Consider the following 18,380-nt stretch of genomic DNA (forward strand, 5'->3'; position numbering starts at 1 on the left):
TTCCATCCATGCCGTGATGGGGTCACTGATATACGCAGCCCAGCTTCTGATTTATGGAAAGAAATGGCCATTATGACGCAAAGCTGTGGGTCCCCTAAGAGTCTTGAAAACAAGTGAGAAATTCATTAAAGCTTCAGGACCAGCAATTAGCTCCCAGTGGTTTTGAAAAGAGGGGCAGTAATTGCACAGTAAATGAGAATTTGCATCTGTGCCATTAAATAAAAAAAGGACACAAAACAAACAGCTAAACAGCTTGTGATGTCGGAAAACTGCACGTGCCTGTTGAAAACTGAGCACAGGAAGCCTGATGCAAAAAGACAACCTTCTTGAGGCTTTTCTGATATACAGTAGCACTTTATAGCTGTTCTAGTTTAAATACTGTACAACCAGACTCATTTAAATATTTGGAGGTGATCAGTGTTTTATCAGCACACATCAGCCGTTCCTGCATGGACCATGTGTCGCTGCTTACGAACTCTATACTGTAGATGTTATGGTCTTGTGATGTGGGAAATGGCAAATGGCTCTTCCAGTGCTACCTTTTTAAGAAGGAGTGCACTGGCCTCACTGCTCTCTGATGCTATGAGGACCATAGTGCTGAGTTTTGCAAAAGCCAATAGCTGTGCACTTACAACCATACTGAGGATTATTGAGAGAATAAGTTAGATCAAAAGTAACTAACCAATGTGGAAGAAATGCAGAGCATTTAGCAAAAACCGAAGATGCTACAGGGAAGTCATACAGACACATCACAGAAGGCACTACCCTTGTTGTGAAGGCAGGACTCAAGAGCTCTGAGACAGCAGCACTAATTATCACCCTGGTGTGCCTCTTATGATGTTAAAAACAGGTTTTGTAACTGAGGACTTGTCTAACTAGTTTTCTGGATACCAGACAGAAAACAGTTTAGTTCAGTATTAGTTATTAGTCAGCACACCTTCAGATGCCAGAGAAAACCACTAATTGCTCTGGATGTGGCAGGAAGAAAATTGTGACTAGCAAGAGAAGACACGTCCTCAGTGCTGCAGAACATCAGAGGCCTCTGCGCTGCATCTGGCTTGAGGGGAAGAAACAGGAATCTAAATTTTCATCTGCTTGCAGGCTTGTCTTTGTAAGGGATTCTGCAATTACATAAATAATAAAGCAATAAAGTGAATGAATGAAGAGATTTATTAGCAGCTCTCGACAATGTTATGCCAGTTCCCACACAAAAGGTAACAGAGAAGTAATTCTAAAACCCCTTTTCATTGTTGACAGACAAGAGTGAGACCAAAAAAATCAGGGGAAGTCATGACCTTCCAACAATTTTAATGTATTTTAATGCATCGAAAATATTTGTTTTTAATGGGTGTGAAACATCCTGTGATTTACATCAAGGTTTAATATTGTTAAACCAGATTACTGAGGCCATATTTGTGTATATTGTTTGATATTATTGTACTCTGTAATGCATACAGTATGTTTTGCTTTGCCTGACAGTCTGTTTTGCAACATATTTGACAATGTTTTCTTTTTTCTCTCCAAAAATTATATAGGAAACTATTTAGGGAGTTTTATGTGGTGAAACATTTTAAACATTATTGAAGTGCAAAGCTTGCTGGCACACTAAATCATTAAAAGGATTTGTATTATTTTTATGAGGGCAAGCATCTTAATTTCAGGATCTTTCTAATGTGTACAATTAATATTAAGATATCAATACATTACACATTGCCCAGTAAACATGCATGAACTGACAAATCTCATCACAGTGCCAAAACGGAAAGGAAATCGTCGAATCGGGTGGGTGATCAGTAAATCTTGAACTGTATGTGGTCTGGCTGGTGTCTTTTACTACATTCCCACCTGTTCTGCTGTTTGCCAAGAGCCCAAACGTTGACTCTTCTGCTCTCTGACACTGGCTGACACCTGCAGTCTGCTTTCACAGACTGGGATTACCGCCACACTGAAAGATGATGGGTAAGCCAAGAGGAACCGCTTTCGCTCTCACTAGGCCTTTAGAGCACTGTTTTCTTTAGCCTTTATTTTTGGTGTTAATTGTTGCTTTTGATTTGATGCCATGAGCCACAAGACTTGAAGCGCACAGAGTCCTGTAATATCAGAATGCAGACGACACAGCATGAAGTGCAAAATAAGAGCCCTCACAATGAGCAGCTCATTGTGTGCAATATGTTTCTCCTACTATTCCACTAGACTCTTGGGCCACAATTTGGTCAAAGTAACACCTCGGTATTCCTCATACTACAGTATGTATAAATCACACCGAAATCGTTATTGGAGAAGGCTTTTTTCTAATGAACAGTCATCTACAGAGTTTTTGCTAAAAAATGTCAATTGGCATTTGGTGTTACACAGCTAAATAGGTCATAATGACACCTTGTGGCAGTGCTGCATTTTGTGCGATTTTATAGAGGAGTATATTGTTACTGGTGCCGTTTCACCCACTGGCAACATGAAGGTGGCAGGACATTTGAGTTTCCCCGACTTTGCATAATTTGCCTCTGTAGGGAAAAGGCTGCTTCGGAAGAGAAGGTCTGTGATTTCAAGGCAGGTCACAAACCTGGGAGGATGTGCGGCCCTACATTGCATAACTGATTGGAACTTCTGGGATATGAATTGGTCGAAGGTCCCAACTTCAGGACACCCAAATATATTTTTCTTCCACCACAGCCAAGGGCTCCAGACTGGCAGCAGAATGGATTAGCCTGCCATGAACCCTCTTTTTTAAATACAACTGACACAAAACTGTATTTTGCAAATACTTCAGTGAAGGTCAGATACGTTGTTTTTTTTTTTTTGGTATTTCAAGACTGCCATAGAGGTCTCCAGCAGGAATGTTTCTCTATCAGAGCAGGCTGTGTTTAACCTTGAATAAATGCAATAAAAAGTTTTTTTTTTTACATCTTCTTCAAGTAGTTCAGTAGCAAGTGTGATACAATTATCATACAAAGACATAAACCGCAGTTTGGTATAACTGGTGTGTGATTGTTGTTTCATGCCAGATTTCCACTTCAGCATTACTGCTGGTTTGGCAGCTCAAAATGAGCAACTGTCACAGAATGCAATTTGTCTCCAGACAGGACTTGATCTTTTGTCTACTGAAATCATGTAGTACACTGGCAGGTGAACAAATCCTGTGAGCCAAAAGACTGGTCATGTGGGTTTTGCAACACCTTGCAAAATCCAGCAGGATACATCACTTTAACATGCTCACCCCAGCTAAACCCTGTAACAGTACACAAACACATGGCTCACATGGAAGGATTGGCGGCACAGTGGTAAGGTTAGCATTGCTGTTCTTGGGTCCTGGGTTAAATTCTGGGGTGTTTATCATCCTTCAAATTAGTTGTATGAAATCATATTTCAAAAAAGATTTTTTTTAAGAACCCCTGACAGGAACAGTTCCAAATATCTCAAAATCTGCCAAACAAGGAAAAGGTTCAGTTTGTATTTATGTTACAGTATGTTTTTTTTTCACTTTCTTAATTGAATGGCTAATCACAGTTCTATTAATAACTTCACATGTGCGTCATTTTCACATCATTCGACTTCACATTTGGAGGGTGGCAGAGAGGTGCAGTGGTACAGCGCAGGGTTCCCTGGACCCGAGTCCTGGGGTGCTGTCTGCAGAGAGTGCTGCTCATGTTCATGTGCGTTTCATCCTGGTTTTCTTGGGGTCTCCCACAGTCCAAAGTCCTGCTGGGGAATCAAGGGGCTTTTGGGAACTTAGCCCTGGTGTGAGTGTATGTGTGTCCTGTAATGGACTGGTCTCCTGTACAAGCCTTGTGCCTGTTGCTTGCTGGGCTGAACTGGATAAAGAGGATAGAAAATGTATGGATGTGGAAGGGAGACCGAAGTTTACAGGGGGAATATTACACCACTCAACCTGTATTGTGGCAGCATCATTTATGAAGGAGGACTCAACTCTTCAAAAGGAACATTTCCCTCATCTACATTCCCACCCCTAAAGCGCAACCGAGAAGCGAAACAAAGAGTGAGAGATGAAAGGGCCTTTGAAAGTGATATATTTAAACAGGAGACAGCCCCACTGGATCAGCAGATAAGAAAAGTATCTCCTACTTATTTTTTACGCTCCAACAAGATCTAGAGCTGGGGGCCAAAAAAGAAACTCATATTCATGTATGTCTTGAAAGCCCCTCTTCTGTAGCTTGTATGGATCCAAAACACAATCACTAGCTCAGTTAATTTCAAGAATCCACAAACTTCCTTCATCTTGTCACTAGTACTCAATTATTTTTTTAATTCCTCGTTCTCTATCTCATCCTGTTTAGGCTTTTTTATTCCTCGTTACTGGCTTGTGACCATGGGGAGGTCATCCTGGCTTCGCAGACAGCCACTGTATCGAAACCTTGATTTAAAAATGCTGCTGGCCTTGGCTCCTGATACTGAATCATATTTGGTCACCCTTAAAAGGCAAGTTAACAAGAGGAGAGGTCTGAGGAGAGGGGGCGGGTGAGTGTGTGGGCCGTGTGTGTGTGTTGGAAAATTGCCACCTTTGTTGGTTACAGAGTACATCATTCTCCTTGAAATGTCTGACCGCTGTAAGAAGACTCAGAGAAAAACATCACAAGCTGGCTCTCATCGCTAAACATTTGTAGGTCCGTGTTCAGATATTTAGTTAAGTTGTTAAGGTTTGCCACACAGAAAAAAAATGCCACCTTAGAAATAAAACAGATATGCTGGTGTATTGTGTTGGCTTCAAACACTTAAGGGTATTCCTTCACTGTAAAGGTATTCAGGCCCTTGATCAAAAATCTATGTCTGATACTCACTCCTTTGGTTGTGTCACAACCTTACACATTTGTCAGTTTCCTGTTTTTGACAAAAGTTAAATTTGCCAGAAAGCTTAGATAATTAGAAATGAGAGGAATGGTTTGTTTGGCTCAAAGAGATGGTGCAAGTTATATTAGAAAATAATGTTCGCGCACAAATGTGATTTTGTGTTCACATCAGTACATAGAGGTGACTGAGGGCTGTGGTTGCTTCTTTCTTTGCATGGATTAAACAGCAAAATCATTACCACAAAGATAACACTTTTTTTGGGGACGGCTGTCCTTCTATGTTTTCAGATAAACCTTCTTTTTCTAAACTAGTTAAATTTCCAAATTTGCAAACCAGGTCAAAGAAAATTCAGCAGCTACCTGTATATTTATTTGTCAAACAGTTTAAACCAATAAAACCTTCTTTTGGACACATTTACAAAACTGGGCATTTTAACAGAGCAACCTGAGACAAGTACATTGTTTAAAGTAGTTTTATCCTGAGACTGAATAATAATAATATGGTATGGTATCTAATAATGGTAGTCAGTGTTGCTTGATTATTGTAGAAGAGTATACAGAAAAAATGATAAAGTATTTTAAATTTCCTTGAAATTTGTATTGTGGAAAATGTTTATAAGGCTTTTTTGTAAAAACTGTTCAAGGCTCGTCCCTGTCAAGTACTGTGTAAATGAAATATTCTGTTGCTTTTCTTAATTCACATGTGTCCCAAAAAGCTTCTTAAATGTCCAGGCCCACATTGAGGTTTGTAATGAACTGAGTTCTTGATTGATCAATGCCATATTTTTCTTCCAAGACGAACATAAAATCACCAAAAAAAAAACATTTTAATTGTAACCATTAAGAACTTCAAAACATTAAGCATCATGGCCTTGACATGTGAGTGTCACATGAATATATTATTCCATTTATTATTCAAACAACTGGGAACATTTTGATTTTAAGAACACAGCACTTCAATCATATCTTAAAAGAGTAAAGCCATCAATGCAATTAACTTTCCTTTCTGTACTACTAAAGGAATCAAGGATCTTTACAGTACTAGGAAGGACACCCCTATATTGCTCCCAGATGTTTTTCCCAGGTTAGTGGTAGGTCTAATTATGAATAAATACAGCTGGTTGCTTCATAGCTTTTGGATTGACTCATTGGCTCACTTTCATTGCAACTGACATGATCAATATATTGTACAGTATAGAGAAAATTCACCCAGATCTACCCTCCCTGATTTTTGTGTATGCCAATGGTTTATTACTCAAAGTACAAATTAAAACATCTGTTCAATCAAGCTTGAGATGCTAGGGCAGGGTGTTGCCATGACAACATAAGCTACATCATTCGTGAACAATTCATTACATCACCACACTTAGGTCTGGCTCAGGAGACTCATGTCTGGGGTTCTTTGTGGTGACTAGGCAAGACCTTCCAGATGAAGACTGTAAATAATGTTTAAAGTATTCCAACATGGTACAATATAAAGGCCCCCGTGGAGCAACTACATGACTGATATATACCTGAGAAAGATATTAAATCTAAAATGACGGGCACAACACCAAGCACAAAACAGAGCAGGCACAAACACACCCACATCTCAGGTCCTGGCTTTCCATATATTACAGGGTCTGATGTAGATAGAAAATTATGCAGTGTTTTAATATAATTCTTAATATGTATATGATCTTTACATGCAAAACATATATGAAAAGAAAAGTTCAATTATTTGCCATGAAAGCGTGCATGCATTTCATAAGAAAAAAGGATGGATGGGGATATAAAACCCTCAGCAGCTGAAATAAAGTCTCAATCAAGACAATGTGGGAAAGCAATAAAAAGCAAACAGAATACTTCTGTGTGTGTGCAGCACAAAGTGTGGAATTTATATTTAGTGAAGTTATGCTCAAACTTTACAATGCATTTGTAAAACCTCACTTAGAATACTGTGCTCAGTTGTGGCCACTATACCACAAGAAACGCATTACAATCTCCGAAAGAGTTCAAAGAAGACCACCAAAATGATTCTAGAACCCAGGGAGTTGTGCTCAGCAGTACAGTACAGAAAGGTTAAAGGACCTAAATCTATTTAGCCTTGAATGAAAGGAAAATAGTTGAGATTTGATTCTAGTGGAGACAATCTTAAACAAAGTGACCCAGGGGACAATTTCAGACTCAGAAATTACATTTCACATTTGGAAAATGGCTAGGAATCCATTTAGAACAGAGAAAAGGATGCTCTTCCCATCCAGGTCTGTTATGTCACAACCTGACAAAATGGCTGTGAACTCACTAATGCCGTAACAGGGTGTCTAAACATGAATACAACCAATGTTGTAACAACAAACCCTACACTATGTGTCAACATAACCTGACATTTTCTGATTCACTCGGCAGACAAATTTCCCAACCAGAAAGATCAGCATCCTCTCATGTGCAACTTTTCTGATGTTCTTAAACTGAGAGGTGAAGGGGGGATGGGATCACAGAAGTGGCAAAAGGAGCATCAAAGAGTAAAGATGAAGGATGAGATGACTACGTTGACGGATAGAACTAAACCAACAAGAGGTTCCAAATTCCAATTCCAAGCTAATGAAGTTAAAATGTGTTCTTTTAAGCAGATAAAGCATTCCATTTCATTTGATATGCAATTGGCATGTTCTCTTGGCTTCAAACCAAGCAGACGTTCATATGACAGGAGAGACTCATGATCAATGTTGAACATGACTCTGGGATTCTGGGACTGCTAGCTCAGAGTTTACAGCACATATTTCCTCCGTGGTCACAACACATCAGATGCAAATAATTACCTACTTTAGTTTAAAACTTGTTTTAATGTTTTAGAACGAGAAAATGTTTTGAACATTAAAAACATGCACCACTTCAATGCTCGAAATGGAAGCAATTATATCGACCGCGATGTTGTGCTTTCTAAGACTAATTCAATGGGAGAAGATTTCTGTAACTTAATAGTTTTCTGCAGTCACCTGATGAGTTAAACAGATAGGTGTGGTATATTCAGCATTGCCTTCATCTTCTAGAAGAATGGTTGTAGTGTTTAACTGTTGACATTAGTTTTTTGTTTTGTTCTCTGTGACTCTTTTTGAAATACAATTAAAACCTTGTCTGGTTAGCCTGAGCCAGCAAACTGAAGGCTGCTCCAATTGAATAAAATGAAAGTTACTGGCATAACAACAGAGAACCTTCAACCTTCAGTGTTGAAGCCCTAACTTTTTGTTAGGAGGCAAAAAAAATGTACTAAGCAAGAAAATGTAAAAGACTGTCCTTAAATTCAACTAAGGAACTAAAAGCAATGGAAAAGTTTCTCCAGGAGTCAGTCAACATGCTGTTATCATCTCTGGGCTTTAACTGGACAGATATTTCTTACCAGCATCACCTAGCTGGTGGAGGCAAAGCTTCCTGTCACCATGGCAACATTTATCTCAGTGAGCCCCCTACACTGAGACACTGTCATTGGCCATTGAATGCTAAGAAGACCATCTAAATCCTTAAAAGAGGGCTGGTAGGCCAACCAGGATTGCGTTGAGAAGTCTGATGAGTGCATCATCAACAAGAACTGTTAGAAAATATCACCATGGGAGGTCTCAGAGATAACAAACTTTCCCTACATTGAAAGCATCCAGACTGAAACTCACTTTTGGAGTTTTCAATTTGGCAACTTTTGCTTGTTGACTCTCCCAGATTCATCCTAGACAGTGAGCTGCAATTTGGTCTTCACAATCCATATGACTCCTTAGCATTTTAACAGCTCTTGAAAATGTGAATGCGTCTCACAGCAAAGAGACATAACCTTCTAATACAACAAGGGGAGCACAATAACTTTTACCACCAAGGACAATAAAGGGAATTGTTTGGAAATGGAACAGTATGCAGGACATCAGAATGGAAGCAGAGCTTTTATAGATGTTATCTTTCCACCTATTTTCAAGAAGAACTTAGTCAAATATACGGTTCTGCTGAGTCATTGCCTGGACATGGGGTGCAAGGCAGGAGGCACCCTGAGCGGGATAGTTAACCTAAGAGTGTGTCTATGAACTTTGGGAGGAAGCCAGAGCTCCTGGAGAACATGCAAGCTTCATACTGACAAACCCACAGGCTAGGACCAAATCCAGGAACCTTGAGGCATCAGCACTGGCTGACAACCCATTCTTCTTCTTGTTAATATTACACAAACGTATGTCTATACAATTGGGCAGCTGGTAAGGACTAGAGGAGTCCAGATGCCACTTGTTTTATATAGATGGTGTAAATCAAATTAAATCAGGTACAATTAAAGTGCTATAACATATGATCACACCAGCTTGTCTAAAAAGTTCATTTAGGGGAAGGTATAACCTGGAAAAGCTTGAACTTGTTCATATTGCTCGTCTAGTGCGATTTCAGAAAGGACAAGCAGATAACAAGTTAGAAAAAACAAATACCTTTATTATCTACCAAACTAACAAACTAAAAGTTGAAAAAAAAACCTTTGCCTCTTAGCTGGAGATTTCATGACTTTATTGAAGCATCTTTGGTGGAGCCTTCTGCATATTCCTATCCTTTCACTTCAAGAAGGGTTAAGGTTTCATGTTTATGTCCGAATGTCAAGCTGGACCTGATATGGCTCGCATATGTGCATGCTGGAGGTTGGTTGATATTTATACAAAGGTGCACAAGAGTTAAAGGGAAAGGGCTGAATTTCCCTGTGTTTAGATATGTGTGTGGGATTGTTCATCATGTCAAGGGTTTGTTTCTTAAATTATTTGTGTATTTGGAGTAATAATAAAAAAAAATTAGGCTGGGCTGCAAAAATAAAAGTTTGTGTTATTTAACATAGCTTTGAGCACGGAGCAAAAAAACAAAAGATTTCACGGCAATACTGTTCCAGAGTGCAGTTCCAGAGAAGGGACACCACACCTTTCTGCTTTTCTTTGTAAATTCTTATCGTAAACTGGGCTAGCACTGGTGTTTGCTCAGCGTTATCATCACACACACCACTGTTCTCCAGCCAACATGCATCCCAGTGGTGAGATTCAAGGTCTGTCAGGCATGCTTGCCAGTTTCTGAGTGAGGAGACAGAGCGGATGTGGAACGGCCCCACGAGATCAAAACTTTATTATTATTATCCTTGTGAGAAAAGGATAATGAGCCAGCAAGCCAATCGCTGTCCCCATAATCAGCTCTCCACAGATCCCTTTCGGGCCAAAACGCTGTTCAAAGAAAATCACTTTGGGTTGGTTTGTTACAGAGCGGTAGACGCTAAGCACTACCCTGGAACCTGGAAAAATAACACACTACTCTGGCGTCTTCAAGGCCTTGTATATATTGTTCTAGGATAAAAACCCGATTGCTTCTGCCAATCATAGCAACACAAGACTCCTGGCATGTGGATAAAAATGTGAAATCTAAGGGCATAGAAAATAAGATGGGTCATGGCATTCGTAAGACACAAAGGGAAGGGAATTGTTTATTTCCACTCCAAGCCAGAATTAGGCTCTAGTCATTGATGTTTTTCTGTGATTAAATTTATCTCTCTGTCAGGACCCACAGAGACCTGTTGCATATGTAGGGCCTCACCTTTAGTCAAGGCCTGGGGAGGGACAGATGAGGGAGAAGGCAGAAAGCTGATGGAGAGAGAGGGAGAGGAACTCCTGCCACCAGGTCCCACACATGGGCTTCATTAGGATAGCGTGGGAACTTGTGGGCATGGAGGAGAAGTCAAGAGACACAACACAAGCTCATATTCTGCCCTCCTGCTGCTTACTTGCATGCATAAACACAATACTCTTCCACTGTTCTTTGGAATGCAGTTAAATGTTTTCTTTCTACACGGTTTGATACAGTTCTATAGATTTGTTGAAAATGTCAGCTATAGGCAGTAGTATCATATGACCTGAACAACTGTTACTGACCTATACCTTGACACCTACCGGTTTGCTCCTTGAAAGAACAGTTTAGTCTCAGATGCAGTGTCTCTGGGGCTTCTTACCTTTGAACAACATCAAGAGATTCACAATGCCCATTGAAGAATTCATTTTGCTGGTTACAGTTCTACTTTTATTATCATTATAAGATTGTAATTCTTCATGTGTTTGAATACTTGATTTCCCTTTGGATCTTCCTCATCTATTTATTCTGTAACAAATCATCAAAGCTATTGCACTGCATATTGGTGCCTCTCAAGGCTTCAGTCCTCCACTGTCATTATTCACAAAAGCCTGCATGGCTCTGGACAGACATTAACATAAGCTCCTGATTCTGTTGGAGGGAGATTGGTTATGAGTGCCAATGAACTTGAATACTTATGACTTATGAGTACTGAAGCTGACACCTGGGCACACTGGTGTTCAGAAAACACTGTGGAACTTTAAGATGAAGAGACAAAAAAAATCATCATTCACAGTAGAAGGAAAAGGAGCTCATACAGTACAGCTGGTCATAAAGAGTCTCTAAAAATGTTTGATGAGTGCAGGTTTCATGATACAATCACGTCCCACAGTCCGAAGTAAACGTTAATGCTGTTGTATAAAAGCTTATATATTATATATAAGTTTGTATAGCTTTCTCGCCTACACAATGTGATCCAGGGCATTATAACTAGGGTATTATATCCAGGGCAGGGTATTGTAACATATGCCAGGCTGTACAGCAAATGCTCTTAGCAAGGCTGGGTCTAGTGTTATTGATCTGTCTGGTCATGCTGAACAACTGGGTCAGCTTTTACCATCTGGCAGGTGTTATAAATCAATTACAAAATGAATTCTTTCAGACTTGTGTACCCCCTTCTGCTATGTGAATGTTGTCCCATTATTAAACAGCCTGAAAGGTTTGAGATGTACAGAGCAATGTATAACCAGTGCAGGAATGGTTGTGTGCAACAGGGCGGGAAATTCCATTATTTGTCACAAAATATAGCAACTGTGTCTGTGCTTAGTTATGCACTAAACAAACCAGTAATAATTGAAACACACACAACTATGTGATAAACACAAACTATGTGACAAGTATCGCATGTGTTAGCTAGATAAAAACTGCATAAATGTGGACATATTTTACACAAATACACACAATATGTCATCACTACATATGTGATATACAGATCACTGTATATGTGTGCTAGGCTATGACACAAGTCCTTGTCCTATGTTGAATATACATACTGTTTATATTGAAAACATAATGAAACACCTCACAAAACCCACTTATTTTAAGGAAAAACAGTATATTATTTTCTGAGTCTGGTTTGTCATCATCTAAGAATTGTCTTTGAACCTCATTCTCATTTGAAGAAATACAGGGTGGCACTTCACAAAGCTGGACATTCTGGAATGGGAACTTTGGAAATTCTGTGGGATGTCTACAAAACCTAAACCAAAAAATGATGAGGAAACAGTAGAAAAGCCTGTAATTGAAGAGACCATATACAGTATATGCTTGTGTGCACAGAGTGACAGTGCGTTTGTGTCTGTGTAACCTGTGATGCAGTGGTGTCCTGTCTAAGGTGTACCCAACCTTACGCCCTGGGATAGGTTCTGATCCCCACAGCCCTGTATTAGAAAATGAAGTTGTTTATAACATCATTAATAACATGGTAATAGATTGCTGAGACAACTAATTGGTACCTTCAAGTGGTATGATTGGTGTTATTTTAAATGTTTCAGTTAAAATACAGGAGAATGTACATACAGTATCATATTCAATATACTTTTTGATAACTTGGCATTGCAGTAATCAATTCTGGAAAAGACAAATGTGTTGACCAGATTTTTTGCTACAGTCAGAGACAACAATGGATGTAGTCTGGCAATGTTTCTGAGACAGAAGAAAGATATTTTTACAATATTTTGCACATGTGGGTTGAAGTCTGGATCAAATATCACCCCCAAATTCTTCAATTTAGATTGAAATTCAAGTACAGTGCCCCCCACAGATAAGATTACTGCATTTGCTTTAGATAGTTGATGGGAGGTGCTGGGAGGGATGACTTCACTCTTCTCCTGGAAATTTTGAGTCATTCAGGATTTTATGTCAGGGGTGCATTGAGAGAGTACAGAAAATGCTACTTCAGTGTCTGCTTTAGTATGAGTGTAGATTTGAATATCATTGGCACAGAAATGATAATTCAGAACATGTGATTTCAAGAACTGACCAAGTGGAAACATGTAAATGTTGAATAGTAGGGGACCCTGTATCAAGTGTGAGGGACACCAGACTTATTGAACCCAGCATCAGAACTAAGCACCCCCAAAAAAGACGGTGTCGGCGATCAGTAAAGTAAGAGATGAACCATTTAAGAGCAATGTCAAAACCTCCAAACACATATGAGAAAGTAGGATGTCTTGATTAACAGTCTCAAAAGCAGCACTGAGGTCAAGGAGAATAAGAATAGAGAACTGGAATCAGCAGCCAAAGATTGTTAACATCATATATACAATGAACAAGTAAAAGTTCATTCCAAACTGGAAGGCAGAATGAGGAAAACATGCGGCTGTTGAGCCTTCTGCAGGTGTGAGAAAGAAAGAACACCAGGGATATAAAGCACAGGTCAGTAAGGAGAATGGACAGAAAGAAGGTGAGAAGGATTTTCCCCAGGAAGGGAGATCTGTGGGAGAATTGTGAGGAGCTGTAAATGAGGAGACGTTGAGAAAGAAATTAGTCTTTTTTTGAGAGAAGGGGTAAAGGTGAAAGTTTAAGCAGCGCTTTGACTTCTACTGTCTACTACTCTCCTAGACAAATGTCATGAAATCCCTGTAAAAAGACACAGACATTCAATATTTCATGAGTAATGAAATGTTGCTGAAATCATGGCTGGAGAGGTGAAATGGGAAGCAGTCGTTATGATCCACACTACTCTGACATGTTTCCTGTTCCAACACACTATTAATGCATTATCCACCACTCTTCCTTTTCTGGACATAAGCCTTTCTATCTGCTCCCTGGGACTGTTAACGTCTGTGCATTACAAACCCACTGAATCATCTAATCTCCCTTATTCAGTGCTGAAAGAATTCAGGTAACTTAATCATTTAACGTACACCTGTGACTTTCATTTTAGATTTAGAATTGTTCTGGTCACTCTTCTTTAAATATTCCTAGTTCATTGCTGTCCCTTTCATAGTGCAATGTCCGGTATTCTAGACTATATTCTAAGTGGATTAGTAAATTTGTATAAATGAGGTGTAATTAGTACGTTCTGCATCATTGACATTCCTGTCTTTGGTTTAAATTCTACGTTTACAAATTCCTCCAAAGAAGAAGGCATGTGGCACCAGATTCCTGGCAAATGTACTGTTGATCCCTAAAGAAATTATATATTGTTCCAGCATTTTTTGGGAACACATGTTTCAGAATCTTCAAAAGAGCCTTTTCCCCTGTCATCACTCGTGTAAAAACAGGAAAAGACTCTACAGCAAAAACATGCAAAAAACTTGGCGCGCTCCAAAATGTGAAGTGCAAGTTTATGGCGACTTTGAATCAGTGCATAAACAAAGAGTTCATTACTTTCTTGTGTGGAGACAAGGATGTCTGATCGCACAACAGTGTTGTGTGTTTATCAGATGGGAGCCACAAGCTGTGTGCAGGACATGTCTGGACTGTTTCTATAGCAACGGGATTGCACATCCACATTCTGTGGCTGGCTTCAGTGATGAGCAGCAGTGTATGGAATGTTAAGCAAGATGCAAACAATTTCATCAGCAGAATCAAGCACTTTTCAAATGCCGGGGGGGGTTAGTAACAATCCATCATTCTCTACGAAAAAGACCTCGGGGATACATTACAAGTATCAAAAAGAATCTTGATTTGCCTAAACTCAAGGCTCAAAGGTCAAACGTTCACCAGTGGAAATTCAAAAACTTCAGATGTTAATACTTACTGTACACACCGGCTCTTATGTGCAGCTCTTTGAAAAAGCATATTGTGAATCACAGCATGTTGGCATAGTGTCCTGTCCTGGTCTGTACTATCACTAACTGTGCCCCAGTGCTAACCTTCTGCAAAGCACTTGGAGAGACAGCATATTAGACCAACGCAGACATGGGGCAACACCAGCATGCTCTACTGTATCTAATGCAATACACTTTAACAAATACAGTGTTTAAGAAATGTCTGTACATTTGTAACACAAACCACAAAAAGTCACAAATGAAAACAGGCTGTGCTGAGGAAAAAATGTGTACACCCTTTGTTGGTCTCCTCTATTTTAGACCTAAAATGTAATTAGGTCCTCATGAAAATTTAAATAAAAGAATGAAGGTCAACTGATTAAATGTATTACACAAAGGTAGAAGATACTGTTTATTTGTATAATTTAATTAACAAAATGAACCAACAGTAAATATCCCCATTTGAATAAGCTTGTGAAGCCATAGGTTCAGTAACTGGTGGCACCTCCTTGAGCAGCAATGACTTCAACTTCATTTCCTGTAAGTGTGATTCAGTCTTTACCATTGGCTTTTGGGAATTTTGGACCAATTCTCCTCACACAACTATTTCCAGTTGGTGACATTTGAGGGTTTCCTTCCTTGAACAGCTCCCTTCAGGTCCTGTCATAACACTTCAATGGGGTTTAGATCCAGAGTTAGACTTGGATAGTACAAAATAAGAAACATCTTCTTCACCCATTCTGTTCTAGGCTTCGCTGTCTGCTTAGGATCACTGTCCTGCTGCACGACCCCCTTTCGACTCGGCTTCAGCTGATGAATGGATGGCTGGACCTCTGGAATTCACTGATACAAAGCTCAGTTCTTGCTCCAGGTCCTGAGGCAGCAAAACAGACCCAAATCACAATTCTCCCACCACCATGCTTGGATGTTGGGATGAGCATCTTCTGTTGGAAGGCAGTGCTTCGTTTTCCAAACCAAACATTTATCGTTGTCATCAAAAAGAAACATTCTTCCAGCAGTCTTGGGGATTGTCCAGGTGCGTTTTTGGTGAAGTCGATAGAGGCAGCAACTTGGTTTTTGGAGTGGTTTCTTCCTGGCTCTCCTCCCACAAAAACCATTCCGACTCAGTGTTTTTCTGAAGGTTGAGGCAAGAACACTGACTTTAGCTCCAGCAAGAAAGAGACCTGCAGGTTCTTTGATGTTATTCTGGGGGTCTTTGTGACTTTCTGGATAATTCTTTCAGGTTGTTCTTGGAGAGAACAATCTTGGCATGATGACCAGTCCTGGATAGGTCACCATGCTCTTGAATATTTTCTTTCTGTAGACTGCTTGACAGTGGATGGACGGAGCCCCAAAGGTTTAGAAATGCTTTTCTAACTCTTTCCACTGAAGAGAATCAACTATTATTTTTTTCTGAAACCTCTTTCGAGTATGGATTGATGTGTTTCCCCTAATCTGTATGGCGAAAACCAAACTCACCATTGTCAGAACTGAACAAATTCCTTATTTACTTGTTAATCAATTATTTACCGCCTGATTCTAATGGCCCCCTTAAATGGCTAAGTAAACTTGGGGGTTTACTTATAATATCATATACAGTAATTAGTTAGTTAATAAGTTAGTTATTTATTTTGTTTCATACAGCATCACAAAACATTGGAAACAGTGGTGGATGACCTCGCTCCACTCCAGTCTAAAAAGTGTTTTGGGTTGCTCTGGGGTGAAATGCACTATATAAACATAAACTTTTTCTTTAAAAAAGTTTATAAGATGCTTTATAACGCCACTTTAAGGTCTTTTCAAACCTTCTCATTGGGTCCACTACAGCTGGTAATTTTTTTAGGCAACTGAGTGAAGACTCTCATCACCCAAGCAAGTTCTTGTTGTTCCACTCTTCTTTTCCTACAATGAATCCCCTAATGATTTTTCTCCACCCTCTGGTAGCGACTCCCACGTGCCCTGTGGAGAGGATGTGACAAACGTGCACATCACCTCTGGCTAGCAGGTGTCCGAGAAGTTGCAGGAGTCGCTGGGCCGCTGAAAGACCCTGTCGGGCTCATCCTAGAACAGTTCCAGTGCTACAGGTGTTTACAATCCTGCACCACTACTGGAGTAACCACAGTCATCTAGGCTCAAGATTCAGCTGCGACGTTGAACACACAGCCTGAGCAAACACCTCTAGAGGCTGAACTCTCAACCAGATGCGAACCAAAAAACAGACTGACCAGCTGTCCAACCAGAATTACTCACTCCCTCACTGAACTTCGGTTAAATACAGTACACCTCCCCAACATCTGCCTTTACTCACAGACCACATCATTGCCAAAAATCTTTTTTTTTTTTTGCCAGTACAACATGCAACAGTGGCAATTATGCTTTAGTTTCCCACAGATTGGAATGAATAATCTGTGTTTACATTAATGCTGGCTGGAAATGTAGATGATTGATTACATGCAGGGTCAAGTGGAACTCATTCACAATAACACAATTTGAATACACATAAGTCTATTGAGATAAAGCTTGTTGAGTGCAACTTTTAACTTTTAGAGAGCCTCTTTAGCATAAACCTGTATAGCTTGCTGTCTCCATCACGATGCCCTTTTTAGCACCCGTTTCAGTTTGTGGTGGAGGTAGTGAGCTCTGGATATAGACAGAAAAATTACAAGGTTTGACATGTTTGGAAGATTTACACTAAGAGTAGCTTTAGCCAGTGTGTATTTAAAATGCATAATGCAATAAAGGGGTTAAGGTAAATTATTACATTAATTTCACACATCAGAAGTTGGATAACTGAAATAGCTACTGATTTTGCTTTTGAAAGAGGTTTTGTGTTCGATGCCAATTTCACATTCTCAACCTTAAACAATCTGATTCTGTCTGGCTTTTCCAGTTTCCTTTAAGATACAATTTAGCACTTCTGTGCTTCATTTGCAAGGTGCCCTATATAATAACATCTTAATGGCTCCTTACATGGCTGAGACAGAGGCTTTTAGTCTTAGAGTGGAGTAAACTGCATGCCTTTCTGTGCCTTTAATAACATAACCAAGAAAGAACCTAATTTAGGAACCAATTAGCAATTTCTGCCGCATGCTAGATTAGCATACCTTTCCGGTTGAGAATAACCTTCCAGGACCCCACTAAAGCTCAGGTTTTGAAAGTGTCAATAAGCTATTAAAAATTCACCAGTTTGCAGAATGTTTGCCCCAACACATGGATTTGTGCAATGAATACTTTTTTCCAGCACAATGGCCAAATTCTTCAATTACGACAAAAACTGGTTTTGGGAGTCGTAGCGGCAGTCTAATAACTTGCAGTCACTGCACTCGGAGGTGTTGTTGATGTTTCCAGTGACCCACAAAACCAACAGCTGGGTTGAACCAGATCTGATGGAGGGACCCACTGGATACGTTAACATACAGTTAAACAGCACCTGGAATGTATTAGGGGCTCTTGTTATTTAAGAAAATTGGTCTGTGGGTCAGATAAGGTAAGCATTGTAATTTATGAGAAACCAGTTCAGAAAACAGAAACATGACGCTACAGAAAATTAACATTCAACCTGAAAAGTGTCAGTGAATATACCCTTTCACCCTGCTCTGTTGTCGGCATTAGTGTATCTGTAGCTTAAGTTAAATAACATTGTACAATCTAGCAATAGAATGAAATGTTCAGGGAGAAAAGCTATAATAACCTACTGTTCTTT

Source organism: Lepisosteus oculatus, chromosome 11, assembly GCF_040954835.1.
Source record: "Lepisosteus oculatus isolate fLepOcu1 chromosome 11, fLepOcu1.hap2, whole genome shotgun sequence".
In the NCBI taxonomy this organism is placed as follows: domain Eukaryota; kingdom Metazoa; phylum Chordata; class Actinopteri; order Semionotiformes; family Lepisosteidae; genus Lepisosteus; species Lepisosteus oculatus.